This window comes from Pleurodeles waltl, chromosome 3_1 (assembly GCF_031143425.1).
Source record: "Pleurodeles waltl isolate 20211129_DDA chromosome 3_1, aPleWal1.hap1.20221129, whole genome shotgun sequence".
Lineage (NCBI taxonomy): Eukaryota > Metazoa > Chordata > Amphibia > Caudata > Salamandridae > Pleurodeles > Pleurodeles waltl.
In genome coordinates this window covers 621,564,830-621,581,845 of record NC_090440.1, presented here as the reverse complement: position 1 = coordinate 621,581,845, position 17,016 = coordinate 621,564,830, and the positions used below count along the sequence as shown (strand labels likewise).

The 17,016-nt window shown below is 41.7% G+C and overlaps 1 protein-coding gene across 3 annotated transcripts in view; it reads right to left on the bottom strand.

Annotated features, from left to right (window-relative positions):
• CD151 (CD151 molecule (Raph blood group)) overlaps nt 1-12,417 on the bottom strand; it is a 186,055-nt gene extending 173,638 nt beyond the window's left edge. Inside the window, exon 1 of one of the 3 annotated variants that reach the window (XM_069223114.1) lies at nt 11,904-12,417. The gene's annotated coding sequence lies outside the window, so the exon portion shown is untranslated. The remainder of the gene's footprint in view (nt 1-11,903) is intronic. The other 2 variants (XM_069223116.1, XM_069223115.1) reach the window with 2 other exon arrangements.
• Between the last annotated feature and the right edge of the window lie 4,599 nt (nt 12,418-17,016).

Here is a 17,016-nt window from a genome sequence, read left to right as displayed (position 1 = left end):
TCCCCTTTTTGGCCACATATACCTTCCCTTGTATGGTTTCATTAAAAATTGACAAGGAAGACCAAAAATAGCCAATTAAGTCACTTTTGCTCCCCTCACAGGCAACTGTGGAAACATCAGGAGATAAAAGAGGTTTAGACACCCAAAACTCATCAAACTTTTCTTGAGACACAATTGTAATGCGAGCTCCTGTGTCTACTAAAAGTTTAACAACAACATCAGGATCCATGACTAGTCTGTCATTCGATGTCGTAATATCTTTAACGACTAATACAAGTTCATTGTCATTATGTTGCACATTTTCTGCATCCTCACTTATCACACAATGAACATTATTCTTGCGTGCACTTCTGCAAACTCTTGAAAATGTCCAATCTTGTTAAAATTCCTACATTGTTGGTTACTTGCAGGACAGTTTCTGAAAGAAGACACATGAGCTGTAGAACCACATCTAAAACAGACAGTCTTTGAATGGTTTTTAAATGAAGAAGTGTTCCTAGAAGTTGAAGAAATATCCTGTTTTCTCTCACCACGTGAAAACTTTTTGTTGTCATTACTCTGTACCCTTGGCACTGCACCCGAAATGGTTGTATTGGATAAAGAGAGCTTCAATTGTTAAGCATCTTCTAAAGAACACTCAATACTTTTCGCTATATCAATAGCTTTGTCCAGCGATGGATTTTTACACGTAAGTAATTTCTCTTGAATTCTTTTGGAATAACATCTTGCCACTAAATGATCTCTGATCAGTTGAGAAGTAAAATTCTCAAATTCACATTTAGCAGCTAACACTTTTAATGCTGAGATAAACGTGTCAATACTTTCATTGGGATTCTGAGATCTAGTAAAAAAAAAAAAAAAAAAACACACTATACCTATGTATTACAATATTCTTAGTTTTGGTAAAATGTTTGTCCAATTGTGCAACCGCCATGTCAAATTCATCCAACTCTTCTTCATCACCCATTTCGTAAGCTGGTAAATGATCAAAGATATTCTGACCTTCCACCCCCAAATAATAGTACATTAAGCTTCTTTTTCTTTCTGGTCTAAATTTGTGTCCATCAATAGCCCCTAAGTAGGCTTCAAAAGAACATAGCCACAGCTTCCATCCCAAAGGGGGATCTCCAGGAACTTGCAAAAAAAGGCGCATGAGGCACTACATTCTGCATTGTAAAACGTATGTAAAAAATTGTACTCACAGACAAAAAAAAAAAAAAAAAAAAATCCCCTGGGAACTGCTGTTTCTTCCTTTTTTTTTTAGAACACTTCTTGAGAGTAAATAAATACATTTTCTTTTTAAATGGAGTAATAAAAAAAAAATTACTGAGAAAAAATATATATCTTCCCCAAAGTAAGATGGCCGAATAGAATTGAACCAAAAAAAAAAAAAAAAATACACAGTCCTTCCACTATGTCACTGAACTGCAGGAAATGAAACCAAAAAAAAAAAATAACACATGTAGTCCTTCTTTTGTGTTCATGAAATCCACAGGAAATGCCGAGCACCGAAGAAAAAACAGAAAGAAGGTGTTCACAGGAAGATTCGTGAGAATCCTGTAAGTTTCTTTTATATCCGTGACAGCTTCTGACAGACGCTCAAATACGCGGTGATACTCGCGAAACAAGCACAGGAAAACTGCACCACAAACACACTGCAGGCGCGCGTGCAGAAAATGTTACTGCACGCGCTTTAGGTGCTTCACACGCACCACCTTGCACGCGCTGCATGAAGACGTTACTGCAAGCGCTTTAGGTGTTAACACCCAGAACTGCCCAAAAACAACCAACCGGGAAAAAGAATTTAACTCTGTGCCCCCACGGAGAAACAAAATACTCACAGCAGGTTGTAGATAGATGGTAGAAGTTAGAAGTTAGAAGTTGCAGTTCCTTGAAAAAATGGTTGGAAAACAGATTTGTTACCCCACCGCCGTTTTCATCCTCGTCGTCACTTTAAAGTGACATTTCACAAGATTCTTTTCATGTTGATTTATTGAAATGAAGGCACAAGATGAAGAACACGAAGAAGGGGCACAGAGCACAAACGCAGCATAAGATGGAGGCCAACGAACGTCTGCTCGCTCATCTGCACGCAATGTCACCAGATTCCATGTGACATGCATAGCATTCCAAGCCACGTCATTACATATCACTTTGCATTACTCAGTGTAAAAGTTAATCAACCCCCAATGGACATGGCATCCCATTACTCTTTATGAGGGCCCCCTAATTTGCTAGGACACAAACATGCATTAAGCCCTGGTGTCGGTATACTGGACTTTTAGATCCTACTGAGGTTTATTGACTCAAGAGATAGTTATGCACTGTGGCAGAATGCATGTATTTGTAATCTTGTGTGCACTCAGAGGGCTTCTACATTATGGGGATGGACAGCACCTAAGAGAGGTAGTGGATCATCAATACTGTGTAATTCTCCAAAACATCCCATCACAAGAAAGGCCAGTTCAAGATAACATTGATGCTCTATGTCCCTCAGAACTACTGCATCACTAGAGTCCGCCATTGACGCTTGTGTGCTGTCTTGCTATTCAATGATATTACATCATCAGAAAACAGGTAGTTGATGGAACAAAAGAGTCATCAATGCAGCATGCTTCGTCCTCACTCTCCATCTCCGTAAATCAGCATGTCCACTAAAGTTTCTGAGACTGAATCCCATCACCTTTTCTTAAACTCAACCTAATAAGATAGTATTTTGTTGTTTTCAGCTAGCTCTTCCACACCCGTAACATCATCCATTCCCTGTCCTCCAAATCAGCTTTCTTTCTCCTCATGAGTTCCTATTGCTTAGTCCTGTCACTTTCATTTCTGAAATAATGGCACGTCAAACTGCTGCTTCCTACTCTCATTCATTCACAAACTATTAATCTCAATTATTGCTCTTCTTAGTCTTTATTTCCCTTTTAGGTCACATCTAAGACCGTGCATATGCTGTCTGTTGAAAAGACATTTTGTTTCTTTGGGATTAGATTCTGCCCACTGTTTGCATTTAGTTGGCTTCATTATCACACATTTGCATGCTTATTTGCCGACTTGTGTGGGCTTCACGTTGTAAGTTTGTTCTTCCCATGGAGTGTGGATGCATTACTGTATTGTGTGTTTTTTGATGCTCTTTGTTTTAGGGTCGAGCGCGCAAGCGCTCTGTCTGTTGTAATCTTTCTGTGGGTTTTTAACCACGCCCACTACTGCTATTCATTCTTGGCTGTGCTTGTCTTAAATGTTTCATTTTTACTGGTGCATTTTGTGAAATGTCCCTCCTTTGTGTGCACAGTTCCCACCCAGGTGATTTCACTAAATTATCATTTTTGTTGGCCATAACACTATGTCACTCTTGCTCTTGTTACAGCGTGTGATGGCCCCGCCTCCAGTTTCAGTTTTCCTTTAACCCCAGCCGCAATCCTTTCTAGACATTCACACAGGAAGCCAATAACTCTTGCGCTCACACTCATGGCTGCCTTGGCGCTTTGAATTGACTTGCTTATGTCACCTGTTTTACTTTCCATTTTCATTTGCATTGCAAACGCTTGTTCTTTTTAGTTAAGCACTGTATGAGACTACATGTGTTCTCCAGCTATCTCCTTCATGTGCAGCTTTGATCCACCATGACACTGTGTTGCTCTGTCTCAACGTGTGGTCCTTTCTTCTTCCGTCTCAACGTGGATCTCTCTTGCATTGTGCTTCTCTACCCCCCATCTCCGTATTGCCATTTGCTTCTATGCTACCCCACCCCTCTCCGTGTTGCTCTGTCTTGCAGCGTGCTTCTCTGCCTTCGATCCCGGTCTGCAGGATGCTTTGTCTTGCAGTGTGCTTCTGTACTCATCCTATTCTCCCCCCTCCCCCGTTCCATCCCCCATGTTGCTTCCCCATCTCCGTGTTGCTTTTCCGCTTTCTGCTGGATCTCACCAGGTGCTTCTGTACTCTGCCAAGTGCCGCTGTGTCTCGCTGTGTGCTTTACTGCCCCTCCCGTGTTCCAGCACGCCCCCCCCTCAAACCCGTGTCCATCATTTTGCTTCCCAATCTGCCTGCATTCCCCGTATTGATTGCCCCTGCGGCCCCCCGCCCCCCCGGCGTTGTTTTACTTTTAGTTACCGATTAAACTCAGATTTTTGTTAAATAAAAAGCAAAGCACCTATGTAATTCTGCAGCCAAGAGCAAAAGTTGGCAGCATGCCTACAAGATGAAATGGCCGACCGTGTCCAAAGTTTTTTTTTTCTGTATTCTTTAACCTGCCGCACAGTATCAGCATGGCCAAACCTATCTGCATAGCCAATAGATCCTAAAGGCGAGATCTATCGGTTCTCTTTCCTTTTCTGGTCACATTCCTGTTCTTTTGCACTGTTAGCTCCAATTTATGGAAAAAGGTTTCACTTTCTGTACAATAAACTTGAAAAAGAAAAACGTTGAAAGACTGATCCACTGTCGCTGCTTCATGTATCTCTCCTGTCACACATGTACCGTTAAAGTACTCCGCCAAGTCGTTGGGATAAAGAAGAGTCAAAATTAAATAACTAACTACAAAAGTAAGTTAATGGTCGAGAGAAAGACAATACACGAATGGCACAACTTTTGGACTATGCGGTATTAGATTCCGCCAAGGCGCAAGGCAGCATATCCAGTGTTTATAGAAGTTTGTTTCTAAATGCTCAACGCTTTGCTTTTTGGGCACACAATATATTATTAGTACACCGCTTAAAATGACAAGAAAGGACGAAGCTCCATAACTGCTACCCGAGTGCCCTTCAGGAGTCTGTTTACACTAACCCGGCTACAGCAGGATTCCCTTAGGCTGCATTCCCCTTAAACATTAAATCGACAACAATATCTGCTTTCAACCCTCTGCTAACCACGCCTTTATCGGGCGTGGGATATAAAGCCAATCTGCAGGAAAAACCAGGCAGGGAGCGCTGAGTAACAGCAATGGCAGAGAGCCAGGCAACTGATAATGCCAACATGAGGCACGGCTAATATGGAGTACCAGGCAGAACCTGAAGAGGAAAACGTGCACCTTCAAGCCAGAGTAATCTCGATTCCACGTAAAAAGGTCAGTTCATCTCCACTCACTTCAACTCTGCATAACGAGTAGATGCAAAACAAGCACACGACAGAGAAGCAAAGGTGCTCAAAGTGTTCCAGAGAGCAAGAGCCTCAAAGTAAACTGCAACTGTTGGCAAAACTCGAGATTCCTCTTCTTAGTGCCCGGATTTGTGATTGCTTTTAAACAAATAAGGACTTTTGTCTCGCGCTTCTGTTTCTCTCTTACAGCTGAAACGATATCAGACTATTAATCATCATGCTTATTTATTATCCAGGAGGTCACAGGTTTTCGCTTTGGACATTTCACACGTCCAAATTCAGGAAATTTTGACTCATCACACCACTTAACTGAAAGATCCCTGCTCCTCAACTTTATGTGATTTACCTGCTTAAAGACTTTAAAAAAAAAAAAAAAAAAAACACACCTTCGTCTAGTCAAGAACTACACTAGCATTAGAGCCACGAATTATAACATGCTATGCTTGTATAGTCCTTGGATCTCCTTCGGATATATTACTGTCTATTGTCTAAACCAGTAACACTACCACGATATATGCTTGTTTAATTATTTTCTAGATATATTTTATGAACCACATAAACCTTGATGAAACAATATATTATACATGAAACAAAACATGTATAACCCTAGGCAAACTTTCAAACCCAGTGCATTAATCTGTCTGTTCACAAATTCACACTGTCTCAAATCAACAGCACACTTACAGGTGACCAAACAAACTATAGTAGTCACTTCGGAAAGGACGAACAGCACCACATGAATAACAGCCATCTGTTCCGGAAGCTAGGTACGCATCCAATTTCTCCAAAAACAAAACAAAAAAAAAAAAAGGCACTTGGGGAGGATGTGGAACAGGAATGTTGGTTATCTTCCCAAATCTGCCTGCAGAAAATAACAGAGCAGAACTTGTGTGATCCATGCTTGGCAGCCTATGAACCACACGCCTTGTTCTCCCCCAATGTCTAGTGGACTGAACACAGAGGCTTTGTACAGCACAAAATGAAATAGGTGGCCGAAGATTTGCAATGGGAAGAAAACAGCATCGCCCAAAACCTCAGAAGAACTGGAAGGATCTATAACTTCCAATGGCAGACATACAAAGTTTTTGGGTTAGTGCACGTTTACAACCAAGTCTGTGATATTATTTATGCCACACGCTGTTTTTGAACAACCATGTCATAACCATATTATAAACAATGAAAATTACTACCAAACACGACCACTATCACAGAGCCTAAAAACGTTTAGATCGATGCCGTTCCCTGGTTCTTAACCTGTTTAAATACACCAACATTTATGTTCACACTGGATATATGCCATTCCAAGCCCACAGGTTGTCCATATTCCCATTTGAATGCCATCATTCTGTAAGGTCCTTCTTTGTAATCTTCATCTAACACTTTCAGCACAGCTCTCACTCCATTAGCATCTCTGTAAAATGTCTCACTTGCCACTTAGCCAGACACTGACATCCACCTCACCTCTGGAAATGTGGATACTTCTGATCTGTAGCGACCCTTCAATCAGCATCACTATAGTGCTTCTCATGTACATGTCTTCCATCCCCATACCTGTGCAACCCCTACCACTTACACCCCCTGCAGCAAGTTTCCTAAATTGTCATGCCAGCTAACGCCCAATAACCCACATCAACACCATTCTGCATTTACAATCATAATTATCTAGATTTGGGATTGCTTTGTAACAAGTCCTCATATTTCTTCCCCTTGTGCCTCGTTGGATTCTTCCCTCAAACGTTCACACATTGCACAGCAGCTGGTGTGCTCAAAAGCTATCTCCACTGCAGAAGCATTGAGGACTAACTAATAAATATCAACTCATATTTTGTATTACAAATAATTCAGGAGCTTTTTGAATAGTAAGGATATTTTAATTAATACTTAAAGATGTGGACACCGACATATCAAAAAGTGTGTACCTTGTGAGAAAAAGAACTTGCTGAAACAGAACTAGACTAGCACCAATAATACAGCAGCATTAATACCACAATTTTACTATCCAGGGAACTTGCCAAGTTCTGTCTTTATTACGTTTATCGATGTTAGGATTTTAATATATATTTTTTTTTTTTAAATAAAGAGTCTTCACATAATTCTCCACGACGCCTGAGAGCAATGCATACGTATTTTAAACACTGTCTTATCTCGAAGATTACTGCACCCTCCAATTAGTCTATATCAACCTCAGTTTTTTATTTCTCACATGACCACGCACACACTGCAATTATCGCTGAGTCTCCCTTGTTTCTCTAGAGCCTTTTTAGGGGAAGGTCTCCTGCATTGTACTAACAAATAATTTTCCACAGGCAAAAGCATGTCAAAATGGTCGACAGTTCTTTGGTTACAAAGTGCGTTTTTGTAAATTGTGGGCAACTATTTTACAACAAGCATTGGCATAGCCAACAGGTCTCGCCTTTTGGATGTGAATGCAGGTTTACTGTTTATGTTTTTTTGATTATTTATTAGTATGGAAAATGAATACATTTTCAAAGCATATGCACTCTGTAATCTGCCTAGTACACGTTCTTTGCAGCAGGCATATTAACCCTCTGCTCTATCATATGACGATTCCAAGCTTTCACTAGCTAAAACTACATTTTCTCTCCAGAAAGAACATTAATCACCAGAGTTCATTGACATTTTTATTGTCGGAATCCAACAAACATGAAGACAGAGTAAAAAATGCAACCAACTTAAAAACGTAGTGGGAATCCAAGAAATATGAAGACGGAGTAAGAATCCAAAGAACATCAAGAGAGTCATTCTGCCAGCAACATGAGAACAGAGTCGGAATGAAAGAAAGATGAGGACGAAGTCGGAATTAAAGCAAGATGAGGATGGATTTGAAATGAAAGGACCATGAGGACAGAGTCAGAATAAAAGCAAGATAAAGGAGCAGAGAAAGCACCCTGGACTAAAGCACAGTACAAAAGCATGATAAAAATGCTTGTGGTGGGCATATGTCGACATGGTCACTGTTTTGTGAATTAATCTTTTCTTCAGTGTTACGCGGATAACATTGTCGCACTTTAAAAGAAAAGAAACCCCATACACATCTTAGGTGGACATAAGGTAAATACTGTGTAAGTTTAAAACACCAAAGTGAAAACTAAGCTTTTCAAATAGAGTCAACTGTGGCCTGCTCTTGCATGTCTAAAGAGGTTATCTTGCGCTACAAAAGGATGCCAAAGTCTTGGTTGTAAATAGGCTGTTAATGTAAATTAGCCCCAATCTCTGTATGGTACAGTGACGCAACTAGAAAAAAAGCAAAATTTTTCCCTTTTGAAAAACAAAAGGGTCTCTCTGACAAAAGCAGTAACCCACTGGATTTTTTTTTACATTATATGCACTTTGTGAACTGCCTAGTACTCGTTCTTTGCAGCATGCATATTAACCCTCTGCTTCCAAACTTCCACTAGATAAAACTACGTTCCATTTGCAGAAAGAACATTAATCACTAGAGTTTTGACATTTTTACATTGTATGTACTTTGTGATCTGCCTAGTACACGTTCTTTGCAGCAGGCACATTAACCCTCTGCGCTACCTTATGATGAGTCCAAGCTTCCACTAGATAAAACTACATTCTCTCTCCAGAAAGAACATTAATCACCACAGTTATTTTGGTCTTTTTAGTCTCAGAATCTAACAAACATGAAGACTGAGTTGGAATGCAAACAACTTATAAACGTAGTTGAAATCCAAGAAGTTTGAAGATGGAGTAAGAATTAAAAGAATATCAAAACAGAGTCATACTGCCATGATGAGTCCAAGCTTCCACTAGATGAAAATATGTTCACTCTCCAGAAAGAACATTAGTCACCAGCGTTATTTTGACAGTTTTACTGTCGGAATCCAACAAACATGAAGACAAGTCAGAATGCAAACAACTTAAAAATGTGGTCGGAATCCAAGAAGTATGAAGACTGAGTAAGATTCCAAATAATATCCACACTGAGTGAATTGCGTACTATCACAACAGAGTTGGATTTAAAAGGAGATCAGGACAAAGTTGAAATGAAAGCAGCACGAGGACGTATTTGAAATGAAAACAACATAAAAACAGAGTCGGAAAAGAAACAACATAAAGATGGAGTCAGAATAAAAGCAACATAAGGACGGAATTGAAAACCGCTAATTAATAAAATTAAAAAAGGTAACCAAATTACCGAATGTGAATTATAACAACAGTGTTGAAATCAAAACAAGATAAGTCGGAATAAAAGCAACATAAGGACGAAGTCAAAATTAAAGCTACATAAAGACAGAGTCGGAATCAAAGCAAAATGAACACAAGTCAGAATGAAAGCAACATAACAACAGGGTTGGATTCAAATTAAAAAGAGGATAGAGTCGAAAATAAAGGACATAAGGACGGAGTCAGAAACTGCTAGTAAACAAATGTTGTCAAATTGCTGATTATGACAACAGAGCTGGATCTTAGAGAATATGAGGACAAAGTCGAAATGAAAGCAACGTGAGTACTGAGTCAGAATGAAAGCAACATGAGGACGGAGTCAGAAACCATCTAAAGCACTTTTCTAAAACATCCATGAAAAGATACAGTCCTCCGATAAAATATTTTTTCCACCATCTAACATCCAATAGCAAACTTATGTCCTTCTGCACAAATAAAGAAAAAACGCCATTGGAGACAAAATGTATACTTAACATTGGTCAAGAAAATACCTTCCATCTTAAAACTTCAGCCACAAAGAACACCATCTGAACCATCTCTTCAGAACAGCTGTCAAAAACGCATGGCAGCTAAGTGTACTACACCCATTCTGTGAGGCTACGGAGGTGTGTTGGTGAGGTAGGCATCCTTTACTGCTGCCCATGTGTCAACCTGTTCTGTGTATGTGAATACACTTGTACTGATGATAATCATAACTGAGTACAGTAATTGTAAGTAGTGCTTAATTTGAGTCAGTGGTTGCAACTGGGAGCACACCAGCCTCTTTTTTGGGGGGTGGAACTTATTTTTCCATTATTAGACTCTGTCCCAGAAGATGAGAAAGACATGCACAAAATGAGAAAAGAAAAATAACCTGAAAAAACTGCAAGACTAAGATAAAGAGGCAGGGAGTGTATAATGGAGGATGAAAGAGGCATGAGGTGAAATTAAGACTAGGCACCCTTGGTATTCGGCAGCGTTGACGTTTCGTAGCATCAGCAGTGGGGTTCTGAGAAAAAGTCTAAACCCCAGCACACTTCTTCTTTGTTTTTACAAATTACACACTGAATGAGGAAGCTTTTAATGTTGCTGCCAATCCAGTATATTTTCTGTGAAGAAGCTATAAATTTGCTTTCCCTTCATCATCTACCAGTGGCCGAAGGCAGTAGAGTTAGCTATGACGCGCTTGTCTTGTATGTGTGACACTTTGTACTGTTGCTTACACTACCTATTCCTGCTCTGAGTGTGTTTCTCATGTCTAAAAGAAACTGCACTGTAATTACATGGCAGCTCCTGTACCTTTCTGTACAAGAGGGTAGTGTGCACTCATACTGACAGCCAAAGCACCTGATGTGGCCATGAGTGTAATTTGCATTTGTTCTGCACACAGGAGCTTGCATTTCTGATACCCATGTTGTACCCATAACGTGTGTCTTGGTGAAAACTGAATGAACAGTAAACATTTTTGCTATACAAAAGCCATATCTGTTGGTTTTGTTAAAATTGTTTTAGTGCGCTAGAGAAATCCAAACATAACAAGAAATACCCCATGAAAGTTTTAAAATCCAATCATGATAAAAGGGTTCAAAGTTCAAGCATAACTTATTAGAAGCATCTCCCTTTTCTCTGAAAACACGATATAGCATAAAGAATATATATATATATATATATATATATATATATATATATATATACACATACACACACATACTAGACAATGGAAACTAAAACAAAAGTAAAGTAGCGATGAAAGAGGCTCTCAGACTTTCAGAAATACACAGCTCGTGAGACGGCATTTTTCCTGTGGCCCACTCTGTTAAAAAAAGCAGGTACGCCCCTTATACTAAACTCACCCGCTGCAATGTTCCTTCAAAATCAAAACTCCACCTAATATACAGTGCTCTCGTATTTTGAGAACTGTTAGGAGTGAAAAAATATTAACATAGTTGATGACTTTACAGGGAATGAGGTCATACAAACGTTGATAATGATGTGGGAAGTGCTTTCAGAAACATTATTAAAAAATAAAATAAATGCAAAATACAATAATATCTAATATTCTGCAAAGTAGGCCTAAGCCGTTCAAGTATACCAAAGCAGCCCTCTAGTCAAGTGTGTTCAAATTGGCTGCTCGTATCAACTGTATGAATCTGTAGTTTAGCTTCCTTGAAGTAAGATTGCCCCGACGTCTCTACAGTTCCGACAGCTTCTCTGAACACAGCAGAAACATGAACAGCGTTGCATTTAAAGTCCTGCTCACCAGGTGTCACACACACTCTGCAGTGAGTGATTGATCGACCCATACTTCAAAACTTGTGAGAATAGCACACAAGACTGAAACTAGTTGAGGTATCCGTCTAAACCAGTTGATTGGAACTATTATGCTCCCTAGTTGGATCTCTCACCTTTAAGGCTGAAGCCCCCTCCCCCCCTTTCCGGCTCTCATCAGAGCGAACATAAAGCGTGATATCTCGAGAAAGCTCTATGCTATTATTTACAGCGCTACGATCTGTCGGTTGGGTTACTTTGTCCAAAAATATAGAAACATCACATTTTAAAAGCAAAATCCAACTCCCTTGAATGCATGCAGACACTCACGAATCCGACGGCACAGCCCCTTACGTGAGCCTTACCTACTAGAGATCACCTTCCGACACCACTCCGCTCCCGACTGTGATCTGTGCAGCAGCCTAGGGAGGGATTCGGACAAGCCGTTCCCACAATGATTGACAGGTTACAGGGCGGTGCTTTGAGCGTCTTTGCAGCTGGTCTTCCCAGTGCGGTTTGCCATTGGTGAAATACAGTGACCCGCCCCGATAAAGACGTCCCATTGCCGAAGAAGCCTTGCTGCACCGGAAGAAACCTTCCTACTGCGGCACCGGAAGAAACTTGATTTCTGCCCCGGAAGGGATGTCCTTGCCCTGGGCAGGTTTGAGCTGGTCCTGCGTCCCATCTGTGCGACTGTCCACAGTCCCTGGCAGTTTAGACATCCAGATTTGTGATAGATAGACGCACGGACAGATTGACCCGGGTTAAGTTTCTTGTCTTGTTGCAAGACGAGAAGGGCTCAGTAGGCACAGACAGCGCTTTGTGAGCTGTGTAGTAGTAGAGTGGCCAGATGTTGAGAAGCTGCAGCCGGGACAGGTCAGACATAAAAGTAGGACTAGATTCTGTAGCAGGACCGGAGGCTCGGATTCTATGTCAAGACTGGAGGCTTCGGATTATGCTATCTCACTCTTTACTGTCAACACACAGCAGCCAATAGAAAAACAGAACTACATTTCCCAATATTAAACAGCCTCGTTTTTTACCCCCAATCAGGGCCCACCATCTGATATATATATATATATATATATATATATATATATATATATATATCCTTAACACCTTAGTCCTTCCTCTTTCTTTGCTGTTCAACACACAGAGATAAGTCTTATATTTTATGGTGATTTGTATTGTGATTTTTCAGTTTTTCCTCTGTGGTGCGGCACTTTTGCCTTCAGGCGCCTTTGCTCCGGTTGAGGTCGCGCACGCTCGCAACGTTCCGGACAATTCAACTTTCTCGTTTTGTTCGATGTAATCTCGGTTTCTTGCTGATTTAGAAATTTGCCGGTGAGGAGCACTGGGGTGGCTGCGCTTATTGCAGCGCAGTTCTCTCTCTGTTTCCTTTCTCATGCATGCGCATGAATTTATCCTTTAAGTTCAGTGCGAACGCACCAGGAACACGGAGCTCTGAAGGATTTGAGCTCACGCACCCACCGTTTTACTTCCGGAGGGGCTGCAATAAACATTAGAGCTCTGCTCTAGGTTTTTTTTGGTGTTGCTTGCTCTTGTGATTTGCCTATTATGAAAAAAAATTACCAGTTGGGAGAAATTCTTCCAGTTTTTTCACTGCACCTGGGTGTTTTTTTCCCCCCTCCCTAAATATTATTGTGCTTTGGGACCTCTAAAAAGAATTCGCATATGGAAGAGCGCCTGGTGGAAGCTCTTGATTTCCACATGCAGGATTCTGTAAATAAGGCCCTAGTGAAAGCCTTCCGCCCTTTTGCACAACCCATTTTAAATTATGGGTCAGACGTTTTGGCGCAGGCTCGGGGAACCCCAACCCCACAGAGGTCAATATAAATGAGCCCGGCCAGTCATCTTTGTATGACCCTTTGGATCAGTCCATGAATGTGATCTTAAATGATCATGATTATGAATCTTTAGGAAGCCACAAAGACACTCAGTCCTCCCAGACTAATCAGAACTCCTCTGATGACTCCAATTCTTCTGACTCTGAGGATAAATCGTCCCTTGATAAAACGCAAGGCAAACGCAAAACGCGTCATGCTGAAGACCCTTTCAGCTCTCAGGCTAGTAAGAATCTTCTTTTTGATCCCGAACCTCTGATCCATCCCAGATCAACCGAATGGACCCCTTGTCAAGAAGTGGCTATGTATGTCGAATCTCGACTTCGGAAGAGCTTTGAAAAAGATGTTCGCAGTACATTGCGTTCTGAAGGCCCTTTTCCTGCTCTAGCCGGAAAGGTTGCAGATACTCCCGAGCTAGATCCCCATATGGTTACTTTTCTAAAAAAGTATGCCAAGGACCCTAAAAAAGGTATTGACAGGGCATGGAGGGGCTGTCAAGATAAATTGCTGGGTGTTTCGGCTCTCCTCACGAAGATCCTGGACCTAGCGGTTCAGGCCAAAGAATCACAGGAAGCCATTGATCCAGACGTTTTGCTGGAGTGGGCCCAAAGGGCCATTTGCCCTTTAGGCAATGCTAATTGTTCCATCTCCACAGAACGCAGGCAGTCTCTCCTGCTACGTATTGATCCCAAGCTAGCTGAATTAGCACCTACTGACGCTGGCCCTGCGGCCAATGGATTTCTCTTTGGCAACTGATTTGTTAAAGATCTTGCCAAGTATGTGGCGACCTTTTCAGCTGTGAATAAGGCCCAGACTTTGATCAAAAAGGTTTTTAAGATTGGCCTTTTTCGCAGGGCCGGATGCTTTGGGGGTCGAGCGCCAGGCCGTATCTATTCCCAGACCTCACGTCCTTATCACAGAGGCAGAGGTAATTCCAACTTCCAAGACAACTCCAACTTCTACCCTTCAAGAGGAAGAGGCTATAGAGGACGCAATCCGAGAGGACCTCACAGAAGAGGACAGTATAACCAAGTTTCCTCTCAAGCAGGTAAAGCTTCTTTCTTTCCAGGAGGTTTTGTTGGGGGGCAGAGTGAGTTTATTTGTACACAATTGGGACTTAATCTGTCAAGATGAATGGGTTTTGGAGACTGTGACAGGTTACCATCTGGAGTTTTATTCAACTCCCAAACAAGAATTCCCTCCTCTTCCTCTCAGTTTTTCCCAACTAGAGAACAGTTTTATAGATCAGGAGATAGAAGCTCTGCTTCTAAAAGGAGCCATTGTTCATTCGTCCCCTCATCCCAGAGGGTTTATCAGTACTATCTTCCTGGTGCAAAAGAAAGGAGGGGGATCTCGGCTGGTGCTCAGTCCTCGGCAATTCAACGCTTGGATTGTGTATTGCCATATCAAGATGGAGGGCATTCATTTGCTCCGAGATTTCTTACTAGAGGGCGATTGGATGGTCCGTTTAGATCTCAAGGATGCCTATCTGACCATTCCTATTTTCGCGCCTCATCGTCGCTTCCTTCAATTCATCTGGCGAGCAATTTGTTACGAGTTCACAGCTCTTCCCTTGGTGCTTTCTTCCGCCCCCTGGTGCTTCACCAAACTTATGCGTCCAGTCATGCAGTGGCTCAGAGAGAAAGGAGCGCGTCTCATAGTGTATCTCAACGATATTCTCATCATGGCACAAGAGAGACGTCTTGTTCTTCTCCACCTCTCTTGGACGATTCAATTACTTCAGGATTTGGGCTTCATTGTAAATGTGGAAAAGTCCCAGCTAGATCCTTCTCAGATGATAGAATTTGTAGGTTTCAGGATAGATTCTATTTCGTCTAAATTGAAACTCCCTTTGACCAAGAGATTGGCGATCAAGAAGGAGTTGAGGAGAGCATTGTCTGCTCCTTCGATGTCCTTGAGGCTTCTTGCCCGTCTGGTGGGCCTCCTAGCTTCATACATTCAAGCCATTTTTCCGGGCCCTTCAGAGGTTGAAGATTATGCATCTTCAAAAGGGGCTTGCTTATTCAGAGCTGATAGTTTTATCTCAGGAGGCCAGGACAGATCTCCAGTGGTGGTTAGCTCACATGGATGCTTGGAATGGCAGAGCAATTTTTGCCTCTGTTCCGGAGGTGGTCATAGAATCGGATGACAGCAGATGGGGCTGGGGAACCAGATGTGGACAGATAGAGCCGGGGGTCAGTTGTCCCCGGAAGAGCTCCAATTACACATCAAATGTCTAGAGCTCCTAGCGGGTTCGTTTGCGGTGAAGACTCTGTCCCCTCTCAAGTCAAATTGTTGTATCCTTATAAAAATGGACAACATATCTGCGGTGAGATATATCAACAAATTGGGGGGGACGCGATCCAAGATTTTTGCGGAGATCGCAAAAGATTTTTAGCATTTTTGCCTAGCTCACCAAATCTCGATTTCAGCGGAGTACATTCCGGGCAAGGTGAATGTAATAGCAGACTGGAATTCTCGGTATCTCCGAGATGCCAGCGATTGGAGATTGTACCCCAGGGTTTTTCAATTTCTGAATCGTCTTTCGGGTCCTTGCAGAGTGGATCTGTTTGCATCTCGCCTGAATTCTCATCTTCCACGATTTTATAGTTGGAGACCAGACCCGATGGCCCTAGGGTCAGAATCCTTCCTGCAGTCCTGGACGGGGGAATCGAGTTACGCGTTTCCTCCTTTTTCGATGATTCACAGGGTTCTCTCCCTGGTCCTTCAACAGAGTGTAGAGATGATTTTGATAACCCCATGCTGGAAAGCCCAATCTTGGTTTCTAGTAGTATTGTCCCTGTGTTGTGCAGCTCCGGTGCAAATTCTGAATTCAATGGATCTCTTATTGGATCCTCTGGGACAACCTCATCCTCTTGTTCTGGAGGACAAGTTGTCGCTCATGGCTTGGAGAAATTCGGGCTCCCCGAACAACTGTCTGAAGTTTCGGAAGACAATAGGTCTTCCTCTCTGTCCTTGGCACCTAGTACACATAAGAGATATGCCTCTGCATGGAAGCGATGATTGGATTGGTGCAGTCAAGGGAATGTGGATCCCTTGGGGGCATCAGTGTAAATGATCGCAAATTTTTGTCCCAGTTAGCGGCTCAAGGACTTGCTTACAGAACAATTAATAACTTCCGTTCTGCCATTTTGGCTAAACATCTACGAGTTGAGGGTAAGCCTATTGGGGAACATCCTTTGATATGTAAACTTTTACGTGGTATACGGTTAGTACGTTCTCCTCTACCCAAATATTCTGCTTTATGGGATGTAAATATTATCTTGAAATTCCTGGTTTCTTGGCCGTCTAATGAGCGTCTATCAAGAAAACAGTTGTCTGCTAAACTATGTTACTTTGCCTCCTTTCATGTCGGAGGGTAACTGACGTTAAAGCCCTGGATATCACAGATAGAGTATTTACTCCTACGGGAGTTTCTTTTCAGATTTCTAAACAAACTAAATCACATTCTACATGTATTTCTTATCCAAGTTTTAGGGATAATTCTAAACTTTGTGTTGTGAATTGTTTGAAGGTTTATGAAGATGTTACTCGAGAATTGAAGAGAGACCATTCTGGACAATTGTTGATTTCATTGTAGAAACCATTTGGA